This window comes from Micromys minutus, assembly GCF_963924665.1.
Source record: "Micromys minutus genome assembly, chromosome: X".
NCBI lineage: Eukaryota > Metazoa > Chordata > Mammalia > Rodentia > Muridae > Micromys > Micromys minutus.
This window is the reverse complement of record NC_137970.1, coordinates 86,170,489-86,185,975: the sequence shown is the minus strand read 5'-3', so window position 1 is coordinate 86,185,975 and position 15,487 is coordinate 86,170,489.

Here is a 15,487-nt window from a genome sequence, read left to right as displayed (position 1 = left end):
TTCTTGGAACAGAGTTCAGATTGTTGCATATCCTGAAGATGCCACAGATGACATGGTTACTTTTAATTGTTTTTGTTCTCTTGTTGTTGTTGTTTTTAAGTTCAGAAGAGGACATCTTGTTATTTTGTTATCATGTTAGTCATCTGCTAGTATTAAAAACCAACAACTCACTGCTTAAATATTTCACATTTTCTACTCTACTTGGAAATCACAATGTATGCATCTTTTCTCCTATTGTTTCAAAGACATACCACTATGTAATTCAATTTTACAAATATAATTATTTTAACCAATATTCACATGAATATACATTTTATTTGCAAAACTATTTCCTGTGCTGTGTTGTTTTGTACTGGGTGACTCTTTCATTCGACATCATTTGGAAGATCATTTCTTACTGAAGTGTTTTAAAAAGATATATTTTGGAGCTGAGGGTATATGAGTGAATATCTCCAGCATCATAAATATCTTCTGTAGTATTGCTGTCTGGTGGATTATAAGTACCAATTAGTACAGAGTAATAACTGAAACAAAGAATGAATGTGAGAGATTTTAGGGTGTAATCCCTAAAAATAGCCAGAAACAAAGGAAAACCTAGTTATTAATCAAATCTATGCACATCAAATGAACATTCTGTGTTTTGTGAGTGTGTTTATAGATAGATGACTTTGCAGTTTACATGTCCAATTATATCTTAATTGGGGATAGTAAACTATGATCAGTATATATGTGAAGAAAATGCCTCCATGTCTTTAGTGTTTAGATTATCATCACATCTGTGTTTGTCTATCCATCATCTATGTATTTATGTATGTATGTATGCATCTATGGAATTATGTATGCAATTATCACCTATCGCTCTCTGTGTCTACTCCTCCCCCCTCTCTCTGTTTAGTCTCTCATCTATGAATATATCTATGCATGTAGCTAGGTAGTTTAATTGTTTGAATGTAATTGTTCCCCAATTGTAGGACTTAGGCTGTGAAAGATACTCTGGTTCTCAGTCGAAATAAGAGAAGCCCCAGGAATCATAAGTGAGACAGTAGGAAGCTTCCTAGTTTCCTGAAAATTAGGAATCTTTGAGTCACCATAATCACCATACTGCTCCTTGGGGCATTGGCCATTGGCCACTGGTCCCTCCTCCACAGGTAGACCTGAGGACAGGTCATGTAAGGTCCAGGCAGAAGCAGAACTACCACCAAATATGTAAACAAGCTCTTCCCAAGCCCTCAGGTCAAGCCAATAGGAAGTACTTGTTTTCAGACTCTGAATCATTTCAACAACTGTATATGTGGGGGTTTTGCTCCAGAGTAATGATTTAAGAATCATTCTGCCACCTGGGAGCTTTTATCTTTTCTTTTCTTTCTTTTTTTTTTTTTTTTTAAGAGCTGTTAACACTGCTGTTTGGGAAGAGATTATTCTCTACAAAGCTTCTTGAACTCTGCACAGGAGCTTCTCAATGGCTCCATTCAGCCTGGCCTGGGGCCCAGTGGCAGGGTCAGAAATGCAGGCAAACCATGCTGTACCCTGCTTACTGGCCCCTCCCCCACTTTCATTCCTCACAGTTCTTTTTCAACGTGTCCTTCTACTCATTAATATACTCAAAAAACTCTCATAAAAATCTAAAGCTGGCCTGGCTTCTTCTGAACAATGCAGATGTGAGTGCTTGGAACCAACCATCAGACTGAGCTCAGGGACTCTGGAGGGAGAGCTGGTGAAAGGACTGGAGGAGTAGAGAGCTGGTGAAAGGACTGGATAGGAAGAGCATAGGCTGGCCTAACTACCTAGCTCTCTCAGAGTCTAGACCACCAACCAAGGACAGTACCTGGAGGAATCCATGGCTCCAGATACATATGTAGCAGAGAATGGCCTTGTCTGACAGCAATGGCAGGGGAGGCCTTTTGTCCTGAGAGGCTTGATGCCACAGTATAGAGGGGTGTTAGAGTAGTGAGGGCAGATGAGTGTGGGTGGGTGGGGGGAGCACTCTCTTACAGGGTAGAGGGAGGGGGAGAAGAGTGTGAAATGGGGATTTGTTGGAGGGGGGAACCAGGATGTGGGATATCATTTGATATATACATTAATAGAATGATTAATAAAAGATAAAAATAAAAAATCTGATGCTAGAAGCTATAATATATATACATATATATAATATTATTCCTCACATATATATATATATATATATACTTCCTGCAGACTTAAGTCCTGGGCTTGACGGTTTAGGCTCTCTGAGTTTATATGAGCCTTGCTCCATAGATTCAGAGGATCTTGTTTTTTCCTGATCCTCAATCTCTGTCTGGCTCTTAAGTTCTTTCTGCCTGCTGTTCTACAGGGTTCCCTGAGCTTCGAGGTGAGGGGTAATGGCTGAACAAGGTGTTGATCTGTGAGTACAGAAGAATATCATAAGAACTCATTTCATCACTATATTTCTCTTCTTCTCTCCAGCAGTATTATTTTATTGTGACCTAGGTACCTGGGCTATTTAGTCACAGGTTCTTGGTCACCCAAACAGTCTTGGGTATGGGTTACATCTTGAGGAGTGGACCTTATTTGAAATCAGTTACTGCTTGGTCACTCCCACAAGTTTCTTGCTACTATTAACTTAGCATATATCGCAGGCAGGACAAATTCGTGTCAAAGGTTTTGTTGCTAGGTTAGCATTTATATTTCTCTTTTGTTAGCTTTCAAAGTATCCTCCTACATCAGAAAACTGGATTGTAAGTGTATGTACCAGCTTAATTTTCTACAAGTTCATGACATTTCTTGGTATTTTCTTCAGCAGTGGTGGAGTTCCAGAATCAGTTTATGGAGAGAAACCCATTGTTGTAGCATTGACCTGGGTAGTTTGGGAATTTCTATGGCATTCTCTAGGCCAAAAACTTAACAGAATGGTACTCAGTACCTGTACTTGAAGCCTTGTTTGGTAAAAGATGGTGCATTATCACTTGGTGTCAATTCTTATTAGAAGACTTTATATATTTTAGGAAATGTTCTAGGTTTTCGTATCATCCATCAAATGCTCCTCTATGCCAACTATGTCTTTCTGCATTCCCTCCATCAACACCATCTCCCTCCCCTATGCCACCTGATACTCTCCTTCTTGTCCACCCCAGTCCACCACTAAAATCTATTTTATTTGCCTCATATTACGAGCATCCATGAGTCCTGGCCTGGATCAGACAACTTAATACAATGTTAAGAGATATTTAGAATTCCAAACATATATGACTAAAGAAGAAACCTTCCATTGCATGGCATACTCAAGATTTCAAAATTACAATCAAGGAAGGAATTTGCTTATGGATATCAATGCAAAAATACAAAATACAATTCTCAAAAACCAAATTCAAGAATATATTACAGTCCTGGAAGAGGCCACCCTGAACTCTCAGGGTGCAGGCAGCTGTGCTGCCTGGGAACAGACACTTCAGCCCAAGGATAGACCTGGCCCACTTCCATCAGCAAACTGCCTGAAGGTTGCAGGGTGACCAGAAAAGCCACAGGAGGGCTCTCACTCCAGAGCACAGGGGTGAGTCCACACTCCCTCTCCACTGACTATCCCAGGAGAGGCCACTCAGTTGTCTCAGGGTGCAGGTGGCAATGCTGCCTGGGAATAGGCACTTCCGGCCAAAGGTCAGATCTGTCCCAATGGTATCAGGACTCACAGCCTACCCAGAGAGCCGAACATTCAGGAGCAATCTCCCTCTGGAGACCACAGACCCACAAATCCACAGGAGAGACAAGCTCCAGAAAGAAACAAGATTACCTAGCATCACCAATAAAAAAAATAGTAAGAGGCAAGCACAAGAATCTAAGAAGCAGAAACCAAGACAACTTGTCAACATCAGAACCCAGTTCTCCCAAAACAGCAAAAACTGGATATCCCAACTCACCAGAAAAATAGGGACTTAGACTTAAAATCATACTCACGATGATGATGGAGATCCTCGAGAAGTGCATAAATAACACACTTTAAGAAATACAGGAAAGCTAGAAGAACACATGCAAAGAAGTTGAAGCCCTTATCGAGGAAACAGAAAAACATAAAAATCACTTAAGAGCTAAAAGGAAGTACAAATGAACAGGTCAAGGAATTGAAAACAGAAATAAAAACAATGAAGAAATCACAAAAGGAGACAACCCTGGAGTGGGAAAACCTAGGAAAAACATTGGGAGTCATAGATGCAAGCATCACCAACACAATACAAGAGATGGAAGAGAGAATCTCAGGAGCAGAAGATACTATAGAAAACATTGACAGAACAGTAAGAAAAAAATGCAAAAATAAAAAAGATTCTAACCAAAATATTTAGGAAATCCAGGACATAATGAGAAGAGAAAACCTAAGGATAATAGGTATAGACGAGAGCAAAGAATCCCAACTAAGAGGTCCAGTAATTATCTTCGACAAAATTATAGAAGAAAACTTTCCAACTTAAAGAGATGTCCATGAACATATATGAAGCCTACTGAAACCCAAAAAGATTAGACCAGAAAAGAAATTCTCGACATATAATAGTCAAAACAACAAATTTTCGAAACAAAGAAAGAATACTAAAAGCAGTAAAGGAAGAAGGGCAGGTAACATATAAAGGCCAACTGATCAAAATTACATTACACTTTTCAACAGAGACTATGAGAGCTAGAAGATCCTGGACTGATATACAGACCATAAGAGAACAGAAATGCCAGCCCAGATTACTATATCTAGCAAAACTTTTCAATTTCCATAGTTGGAGAACCCAAGATATCCCAGGACAAACTCAAATTTACACAATATCTGTCCACAAATCCAGCCCTTGGAAGGATAATAGATGGAAAACTCCAGCACAAAGAGGGAAACTTCACCCTAGGGAAATCAAGAAATTAATGTTCTTGAAAAAACAAAACCCAAAGAAGAAAAACAGACAAACATAATTCTACCTCTAATAACAAAAATAACAGGAAACAACAATCACTATTCCTTAATATCTCTTAACATCAATATACTCAATTCTCCCATAAAATACATAGACTATCAGACTGGATAAGTAAACAGAACCCAGAATTTTGCTGCATAGAGGAAACTCATCTCAGCAACAAAGACAGGCACTACCTCAGAGTAAAATGTAAAATAAAACCAAACAAACAAAACACACACACACACACACACACACACACACACATACACACACACACACACACACACACACACACACACACACACACGGTCCCAATAAAGAAGCTAAAGTAGCCATTCTAATAATGAATAAAATAGATTTACAACCAAAATTTATCAAAAAAGCTAAGGAAGGACATTTTTTACTCATCACAGGAAAAATTCTATCAAGATGAACTCTCAACCCTGAACTTCTATACTCCAAATACAGGACCCACATTCATAAAAGAAACTCTACTAAAGCTCAAAGCATATATAGCACCATACACAATAATAGTGGGAGACTACTTCAACACCCCACTTTCATGATCAGACAGATCATGGAACCAGAAACTAAACAGAGACACAGGAAAACTAACAGAAATTATGAACCAAATGGATTTAACAGCCATCTATAGAATATTACATTCTAAAAAAAAAATAAAATATCTTCTCAGCACCTCATGGCACATTCCTCAAAACTGACCATTTGCAAAGCAGACCTCAACAGATACAAGAACATCGAAATAATCCCATGCATTCTATCAGATCATCACAGACTAGGGCTGGTCTTTAATAACAACAAAAACATTAAAAAGCCCACATACACATGGAAGCTAAACAATGCTCTACTCAATGATAGCTTGGTCAAGGAAGAAATAAAGAAAGAAATCAAAGACTTTTCAGAGTTTAACAAAAATGAAGACAAAACATCCCCCAAACTTATGGGATGCAATGAAAGCAGTGCTAATAAGAAAACTCATAACTTTGAGCACCTCCAAAAAGAAACTGGAAAAAAGATACACTAACAGCTTGACAACACACCTCAAATTTCTAGAACAAAAGAATCAGATAGACTCAAGAGGAGTAGATGGCAGGAAATAATCAAACTAAGAGCTGACATCAATCACACAGAAACAAAAAGAACTATATAATCAACAAAATGAAGAGCTGGCATTTTTTATTAAATCCATTTGGTTCATAACTTCTGTTAGTTTCATTGTGTCTCTGTTTAGTATCTGTTTCTGTGATTTGTCTAATTGCCATGGCTAGGAATTTGAGTACTATATTCAATAGGTAGGTAAAGACAGGACATCCTTGCCTAGTCTCTCATTTTAGTAGGATTGCTTCAAATTTCTCACATTTTTGTTTCATGTTGCCTACTGGTTTGCTGTATATTTATTTCACTATGTTTAGGTATGGGCCTTGAATTACTGATATTTCTAAGTATTTTTGTATGAAGGGGTGTTGAATTTTGAGAAATGTTTTCTCAGCATCTAATTAGAAGATCATGTGGTTTTTTTTTTCTTTGAGTTTGTTTATATCTTGGATTACGTTAACAAGCAGATTACTATCTCCTTCTCTGGAGATAGTCCTCATTTTGCATGGCTGCAAATTGCAGGGTCTTCAGAGGTCTCATCTCAGGATTGATTTTTGTTGCTGATATGCCCTTCCTGCCATTACTACATAACCTAATGATTTCTGGGCAATAGCTTACGCTATTTATTGGGTAGATTTCCTGTAGATCAATGAAGATGTACTCTTTTTTTTAGTAATTCTATGCAGATGACTTGATAATTCCTAATAATGATTCTATAAATTTCTTAATTTATACAAGTAATTTTGAACACTCTATAATATAAAAGCTGTAATTAGGGTTCTGTAAACCTTCATGCGTCATGGGCTAATTAAACTAGGATAAGAAAGAGGAGTTGGAACAAATTTATGATCAAGAAAAATCATTCCTTCTACACTAGCCATGAAACTATTATTTGATAACTAAAGGTCATAAACTGGGAATAGGCTATTTATTTTAGATGCAAATACAAAAATATTGACTGGATTTATCTGTACAGAACTTCATAACTAATGAGACACAAGGCAGATGCTCTGTCTTTTGACAGAACTGTGCTTGTAACAAACATTATTGCTTTAAACTTTTAATGAACTTATAGAGCTAGAAGTTAGATAATGAATGTTTAGTTAGTTATTAATCTTAATGGAAACACATATAAACATTTCTCCTGTAACTCCTTATTTGATTTATACTGTGAATTTATATCTCAAACTTGCTATAAACTTTTGGAATGTAATGATGCTTGGAAAGCCAAATGATCATTTATACTGAGAAAGTATAAGAGCTAAGAACAACAATAAAGGAGAGGCTTTTTTCCTTTCAGCAATAAAGAGGAAGAGTTTTTTTTTTTTTCTTTCTTTTGCCAATGTAAAGACAGGGCTGTTTTCTTACTTAGGGGCTTTTTTTTCAGCAATAAAAAGTTAGATGCTTTTTTTCCCCCCTCTGAGTAATAACAGTTGGAGCTCCCTTTCATTCAGAATGAGAGAGTTCTTTCTGTGCTGGCATTTCTTAATGGGATTTTTCTCCATCATATATATATATATATATATATATATATATATATGAATGATGGATGTGGGTGTAAGTATGCATGAACACTTGTAGAGTTGTAGTCGGGCCTGACCAGAATGTGTGTATATGGGTGTGTGTGTGTGTGTGTGTGTGTGTGTGTGTGTGTGCATATTGCTGGTGTTAAAGATTTGAATTCTTCTCTGTTCTCTCTGGTTCACAAAGAGTTAATGAGTTCCTAGCCTCTTGCCTGGCCAGTATGAGTGGTCCTTAAGTGTGAGAGAAAGGAAATCAGTGCTTATTAGAGAACAAGTAGTAAGAGAGTTCCAGAGCAAGAAATCGATGCTTACGACTAGGAAGATAATAAGGCTAGGGATCATCAGTCTGTAGTCTTTGTCCAACTCTGCATTTACCCTAAGCTCTGTCCCTAGGCAGAGCAGGCCTTCAGTAATATGGGTCATTGTTTCTTTGGGGGGAGGTTGTGAAATAAAAATCTAACATATGCATTTTGATAGCCAAGTATGTATTCATTTTTAGAGTCCGTGCAAAAATACATACAAATCGGTATTGGCTTGAAGCAGGAAAATCCCACAAGTTCCAAAGCATCTGGCTGGGGGTGACTAGAAATATCTTAAGAAACAAAATCCAACAAGTGCTACAAAATAAAAAAAGGCATTCTGGAAGAAGACAGGCAAGAGGGGCAAGTGGCCTGGTAAGGGATGGGAAAAGTCAATGATAGTGAGTTGAGTTTGCTACAGTTATAGCGATGGTGAGAGGTATAGTGAGGGGAGGGGCGGCTCCAGGGAGTGAATGAGGTGGGAGCAGTAAGGAGGATCACTGCTGGGGGAACATGACGTGGATAGAATGTGGTGAAGAGGGTAGAGGAAACAAAATGTGATTGCGAAGACCATTGTTGAAAGATAGGAGTGGAGAGAGGGTGTTTAGGGTTAGGATCTATTAATGCTTGGGCAAAACAGGGCTGTGGGGTTGAGAATTGCTAATGGCCAGGCATAGTTAGCATGAGTATGGGGTAATGGGTCAGGCAATGGAGGAGAGTGAGTAGGGAAAGGTTTAAGTGGGTTGGGAAGAAAAAGCTGTATAAAGCTGTGTAATGAGAATTTTGGCTCCTTTAAACCCCAGTTATGTTATGAGTTTTACTCCCAGATGTGGGACAATAAGGTGATCTACACAGGCAATTATGATTTGCCTTGTGCCATAGCAGGGACATGGCTTTTCAGCTGCTTTTACCTTTGCAATTCTGTGAACTTTGGAGCGGTTGTATAAGGGAGCACCACAGGGAAGCAGGTGGACACTCCGAGGCTGTAGCTGCAGTTTATCAAGGGATTGTGAGCTAACAAACTAAAAGAATAAGTTGCAGATAACCTGATGGTGAACATTAGACGTGCCTCAAGGAACTCAGTGTCCCTAGTCATTGGGAAGTAGCTTATTTTGTTGGCTGAAAGTGGTCTACCCCCTCTGTCTTAGTCAGTGTTTCTATTCCTGCACAAACATCATGACCAAGAAGCAAGTTGGGGAGGAAAGGGTTTATTCAGCTTACACTGTCCACATCACTGTTCATCACCAAAGGAAGTCAGGACTGGAACTCAAGCAGGTCAGGAAGCAGGAGCTGATGCAGAGGCCATGGAGGGATGTCACTTACTGGCTTGCTTCCCCTGGCTTGCTCAGCCTGCTTTCTTATAGAACCCAGGTCTACCAGCCCAGGGATGGCACCACCCACAATGGTCTGGGCCCTCCGCCCTTGATCACTAGTTGAGAAAATGCCTTACAGCTGGATCTCATGGAGGCATTTCCTCAACTGAGGCTCCTTTCTCTGTGATAACTCCAGCTTGTGTCAGGTTGACACAAAAATCAGCCATGACACCCTCTAATCTCATTTTAAAAAAAGATTTACTTATTTTATGTATATGAGTATGCTGTTGCTGTCTGTCTTCAGACATACCCGAAGAGGGACCAGATTCCATTACAGATGGTTGTGAGCCACCACAAGGTTGCTGGGAATTGAACTCAGGACCTCTAGGAAGAACAGACAAGTAAGTGCTCTTAACCTCTGAGCCATCTCTCCAGCCCCATTTCTTTTCTACCCAGTGCTTGTGTGTTGGGAGAAATCAGGGTGGAATAAGGGTTGAAAGGGAGGTAGAGGAATAAAAACTCAATAAAATACAACAACCATAACAAAACCCTCAGAATCTAGTACCTATAGTGCTGTGGTGACTTACCACCTAGAGATCAAGCTTCTGCAAACTACTCCAGATACTTAGAATGGAGACAGAGTCACAAACATCAGCCCAAACTTGCCTAAGGTGGTGCCAAAACTGGTGAAATGCCCTGAGTCCTGGGAGCATAGGTATGTGTTCATTTGAAGCTCATGGAAAAATTTCTGAATCTTAACAATCTTATAAACTGTTTCTATTGCACCTGCCTGTCACTCAGAATGAAAGGTAAGTCCATTTTGGTGATGAGACCATGCACATCAGATGCTGGGACCAGAAATCTCTGAGCAGAAACTGACCTAAAAGCATCCTCCTTGAGGCCTAGCACTCATGGTACCACAACGACATGCAAGTTTCCAATGGATGGAAGCAACCAGTAGTCCCACCCACTCATGATACCTAAAATCCACACCAATCAGCATTGCATAGTAATTGCTTGCTCTTTAATTGGACTTAAAGACTCACTCAACAAGTGAGAAATCATGGTTGGTACTTTAAACCTAGCCAACTACACCCAGGTCTAATGATGCCGTGAACCTTGGAGAAGAACCTACAGCTTACTTTTCAAGATTAATCCCTAATTACATTCTAGATGTTTTTTTTGATATCCCCAGATAAATGAAGTCTCAAGTTCTTGTCCTGAAAACTCCTTGTTAGAGAATGAGACCATTAAAAATTCCACAAGCAATCAAATTGTATAGTATTTAATCTGTGCTAGCTAGTTTTATATCAAGTTGAATAAGTTATAGTTATCTGAAATAAGGAACCTCAAGTGAAAAAATGTATCCGCAGATCCAGTTTCAAGGCATTTTGTTAGTGATTTATAGAGGAGAGCCAAGTACATTTTTGGTAGTGCCCTCCCTGGGCTGGTGGCCCTAGGTTTTATAAGGAGCTAGACTGAGCAAGCCATACAAAACAAGCCAGTAAGCAGCACCACTTCATGGCCACTGTATCAGCTCCTGCCTCCAAGTTCTTATCCTGTCTGAGTTTCCATTCTGACTTCCTTCAGTGATATCAGTGACATAAAAGTGTAAGGCAAAGGAACACTTTTCTCCCCAACTTGCTATTAGTCATGGTGTCTTGTCACAACAATAGAAATTTTACGTATGACAAACTAATACCAAGAGTGGGGTATTATCACAGCAGACCTGACTAAATTTTTGACAGGATTCTGGAAAGACCTAGGAATTTTGGGCTAGAAAAGCCAGTGAGTATTGGGAGCTTAATGAGATGTTCTCTAGAAGGTTAAAAGACAGGAGTGTTGAGAGGGATGCAGAAGATATAGGCCTAACTTGTGAAGTTTTATAGGGAAGTTTAAAGACCTCACCGGTCTTTTTGTATGAAGAAACTGTGGTTCTGGGTAGCTGGGGTTGAAGAATCAATTGTGTTTGTGAAGAGAAACCTTGTTTAGCTGGGATATTGGTGCTGGTCAATATTTTCTTTTTAATTAGATATATTTTATTTACATTTCAAATGTTATACCCTTTCCCCATTCCCCCCCCCAGAAACCCCCTATCCATCTCTCCCCCCAGTCCCTGCTTCTTTGAGGGTGTTTACCCACCTCCAACCACCTTCTACCTCCCTGCCCTGAAATTCCCCTACAATGGGGAGTCAAGCCTTGGCAGGACCAAGGGCTTCTTCTTCTACTGATGATCAACAAGGCCATCCTCTGCTACATGTGTAGCTGGAGTCATTGGTCTGTCCATGAGTACTCTTTAGATAGCTGTTCAGTCCCTGGGAGCTCTGTTTGGTTGGTATAGTTGTTCTTCCTATGGGGTTGCAAACCCCTTCAGCTCCTTCAGTCCTTTCTCTAACTCCTCCACTAAGGTCCCCATTCTCATTTCAGTGGTTGGCTGTGAGCATCTGCCTCTGTAATTTTCATGATCTGGCAGAGCCTCTCAGGAGACAGCTATATCAGGCTCCTGTCAGCATGCATTTCTTGGCATCAGCAATATTGTCTGTGTTTGGTGGCTCTATATGGGCTGGATCCCCAAGTGGGCTGGTCTCTGGATGGCTTTTCCTTCAGTCTCTGCCAATGCTGGTCAATATTTAATCTGAGAAATTAATGCTGAGTAAGAAGAGACCAGCATTGTTGAGAGCAAATCCTGTGGTGTTTCCTGAGAGTTTATCACCCAGATATGTTTGCTGTAGAAGTGGCCAAGATTGTGCCTCATTCTGGCAGCTAAAGCTGGTAGTGTAAGAGTCACCCAGGTGGTACCAATATTGAAGGCATGAAGAGGTCATGGAGAGTAGCTGAATCTTGGCACAGTGAGAGGCCCAGGACAGGCCACAGGTGAAGGTGAAGTCTCAGTAGCAGTTGACAGCCCAGGACTGAAGGGGTCATGCAAAGAAGTTGAGGCTTGGCACCATGAAGAAATCCTATGACATGCTTTTGATAAAAGGGCAGGCCAGATGCAGCAAGGAATTCTAGCAGTTTCGGGGGAATGCCAGTATCATTGGAGAACCACCAGGAACAGCAGCAGCAGTGTAGTGGAGCCAGTGGGAGCCTAGAGGACAAGCTGTTTTTACTGCAGAGGGTGGGTCAGAGCATTGAATATTTTTTGAGGAACCATCAGATCCTTGTGAGTGGATCCCAGACATTGGATATTCCATTATTTACACTGTTGGGAGTTTGGTTTTGCTTTGTGCAGATTGTGACTGTGACCTGGTTGTTCCCTCCTGAAATTAGAGAGTATTTCATTTGCTTTTGAATTTACTGGTGGTGCCCACAGTTTGAGTGACTTGAAATTTTAAAAGACTTTGTATTTCTCCACTACTTGTTTTTTTGTCATGGTGTTTTGTTGCAGCAATGAAAAACCTAACGAAGACAGGATCTCAGTCCCAGTGAATAAATACATCAAGAAACCTACTCTCACATCTAAATTTCAGGGAGCATTAGGGAGGAGGGGCATGGAAGATTTTAAGAGCCAGAGGAATGGAGAATTGGTTGTGAGATTGTGTTTCCCTGTAGCATTAGGAGCTAAACCCATAAAGTTACACCAACCTGACTGCTTACAAGAGACTTAAACAAGGAAGTCACCAGTGGACTTGCTAGTGTGGACAGTGAACACTTAAGTGGGATCAACTCTTCCCAGAGAACCACAGTCCACAGAAGAACACTGAGAGAGGGAGAAATTCTCTTCCTAGGGAAGAGCACACCATTTGTTTATGACAAAGCAAATGGTCACCTCTGAAAATATATACCAAGGAATAACATTAAACAGGCAGATCAGATTCTATTCATACTTTATATCTATAAAGCCTCACCAACCTCAGTGCCTAATGAAGCTCTGAACAAGGAAGTAGGTGTGTGTGTGTGTGTGTGTGTGTGTGTGTGTGTGCATGGGAGTGGGTGAAAAGTTAGAGACATATATGTATATATACACAAAGACCTCTACCCATGGATATCACAACTATTCAGGAGAAATGAGTACAATATGTCCAAAAAGAACAAGTAGAGGTATATGGGAGTTTTTGGATATAGGAAAGTGAAGAAAAAAAATGATATGCTTATTTTATAACTTTGAAAATTCAAACATAGGACTTAGAAGAATTACAGATCCAAAACAAATTTAAAAATTAATTCTATGAATGAATCTGACTTTATGGTTTATCTGGACAATCTCAGCACTCAGAAATGTAAGACAGGGGGTTTGCCTTTGAGGCCAGCTTAGCCTACCTATTGTGTCTCAGGTGACGGTCAGCCAGATGGATCACTGAATATGTGCACTTGTTCAGTCACCTAAGCTGGATCTCCAGGACATATATCCTGAGAGGAGAGGACCAACTACTCCACCTTGTTCTCTCACCTCTACTTGTGCACTATAACAGGCCACACAACCTCTGAACCCACACAAAGCAAAGAAATAGTAAATTTACAATGATTGAGAATAGGGGTATATACATGTAACTCTATTGATGAAAAGGGAAAAAAGATAGGAAAAATCCTGGGACTCACTGGACAGTTAACCTAGCCTAATAGGTAAGACTCAGGTCCCAGGGAGAGAACTCTTTTAAAAAACACGCAGATGGCTCCTTGAATAGCATTCAAGGCTGTGTGCATACAAATATGCAAATATGTACAAGAATACTTACACCTATATGTGCTATCAGGTACACAGAAACATGCTCCCTCACCTTTACAGACGAACCTGCACACATACTTGTACACACAACTTCTGTTAGGAAAAAAGCAAAGGAGAAGTTATCAGTTACACATTGAATATTTGATTACTATATTAAATGGAATTGGTATGCTGTAACTTTAATTTTTAAAATTTTATTTTTAATAATGGTTTGTAAATGCTTTAACCTCCTCTTTAGCCCACCACCCACCAGAGGTAGTGGGTGAAAAAAAAAAACAAAAAAAAACAACAACAACAACAACAACAAAAAAAAAAAAAAAAACGATATGGGGAAGTAGACCTGTTTAGAATGGTTCTTTGGAGCAACTCCTGTCTGTGTTGTCTGGACACAAGCAGTTCAGCTCACAGGTTATCAGGCCGTGGGAACTCGATTCACTGGAAAACAACTCATAGATACACCAGCAATTCAGTTCGGTAGAATCAGGTTAGCAACAGCGGTGGCTCAATCTAGCAGAGACAGCCAGGCCTCCGCCTCTGCTCAAGACTGCAGGAGGGGCCAAAACAAACAACAGGAGAAGTTCTCAGCTGTGTCTCTCTCAGGGAAGCAAAAGCCAACGATAATTTGAGACACAAGCATTGCACATGTCCACCCCAGCAAAACAGCATCCAACCAACTTTCAAAAAAAAACCTTTGAGGTTTCCACTACAGTATGCAATATTTTTACAGTAAACGGTTTTCTCACATGTCTCCATGTAGCCTGACAAAAATGCTGTGTATTATTTATGTGCCCCAGGAGCAGCACACAGCCCATTTCATGGCAGGAAAAAAAAAATAATAACATAAGAGCACCAACCAATCCTGCCTGGTTTGGAGGCAAACAGTATTAAATTGCGACACTAGAGGGCAGCAAAGACAATAAGAAAACAAGGGGCAGCCTGTGCTGTACAGCCGGATCTCACAGACCAGTCAAAGACCTTTATTTGTAGACCGTATCTGTTCAGAAGCAGGGACCAGCCTATTTGGCAGAGTGCTTGACTCGGCAAAGTACTGAGTTTGATGCTCAGCACAGAAGACCACCATGAAAGGCAGCACCCGGCTTGCAGCCCAGTCATGTTGGCCACATTACCCAAAGGAGAACAGATTTGGGTTCACAAACCATACCATGGTCCTTAAGAGACAAAAGCAAAAAGCCAGTGCTGTTTAAACCTTATTTTTTGCACGTTGTTGAGATCAGGCAGCACTTTGGAGTTCAGGTTTCACTCAACATCATATAACTCTGCTTCACTCCTCTGGCTCCAGGGTGAACCACCATGTCTACTCTTCTATGAGGAGCCTGGGGAAAAAAATTGTTTGTAAATCTTGTGTATCAAACCGAGGGTCTAATGAGTACAAACTTCAGGCATCCACCAGTATTCTCTATTAGAGTGAGGGGATTAAAGGCGTACAATTATATTGAGTGCAGGGATTTATCGTGGTAGGCATTTAAGGTACCAACACTTCCAGTTCTGTGTTCCCCAGTTTTAGACAGAAATGATCCCCTACAACATTTATTAAAACCCAATCACAGAAGTATTCAACTGAGGAATATGATTTGCATATAAATACTGTTAATAGTTTTATCTGAGAGCATTAATATTGGGAATAAAGCATTATTCTATAATTACAAAA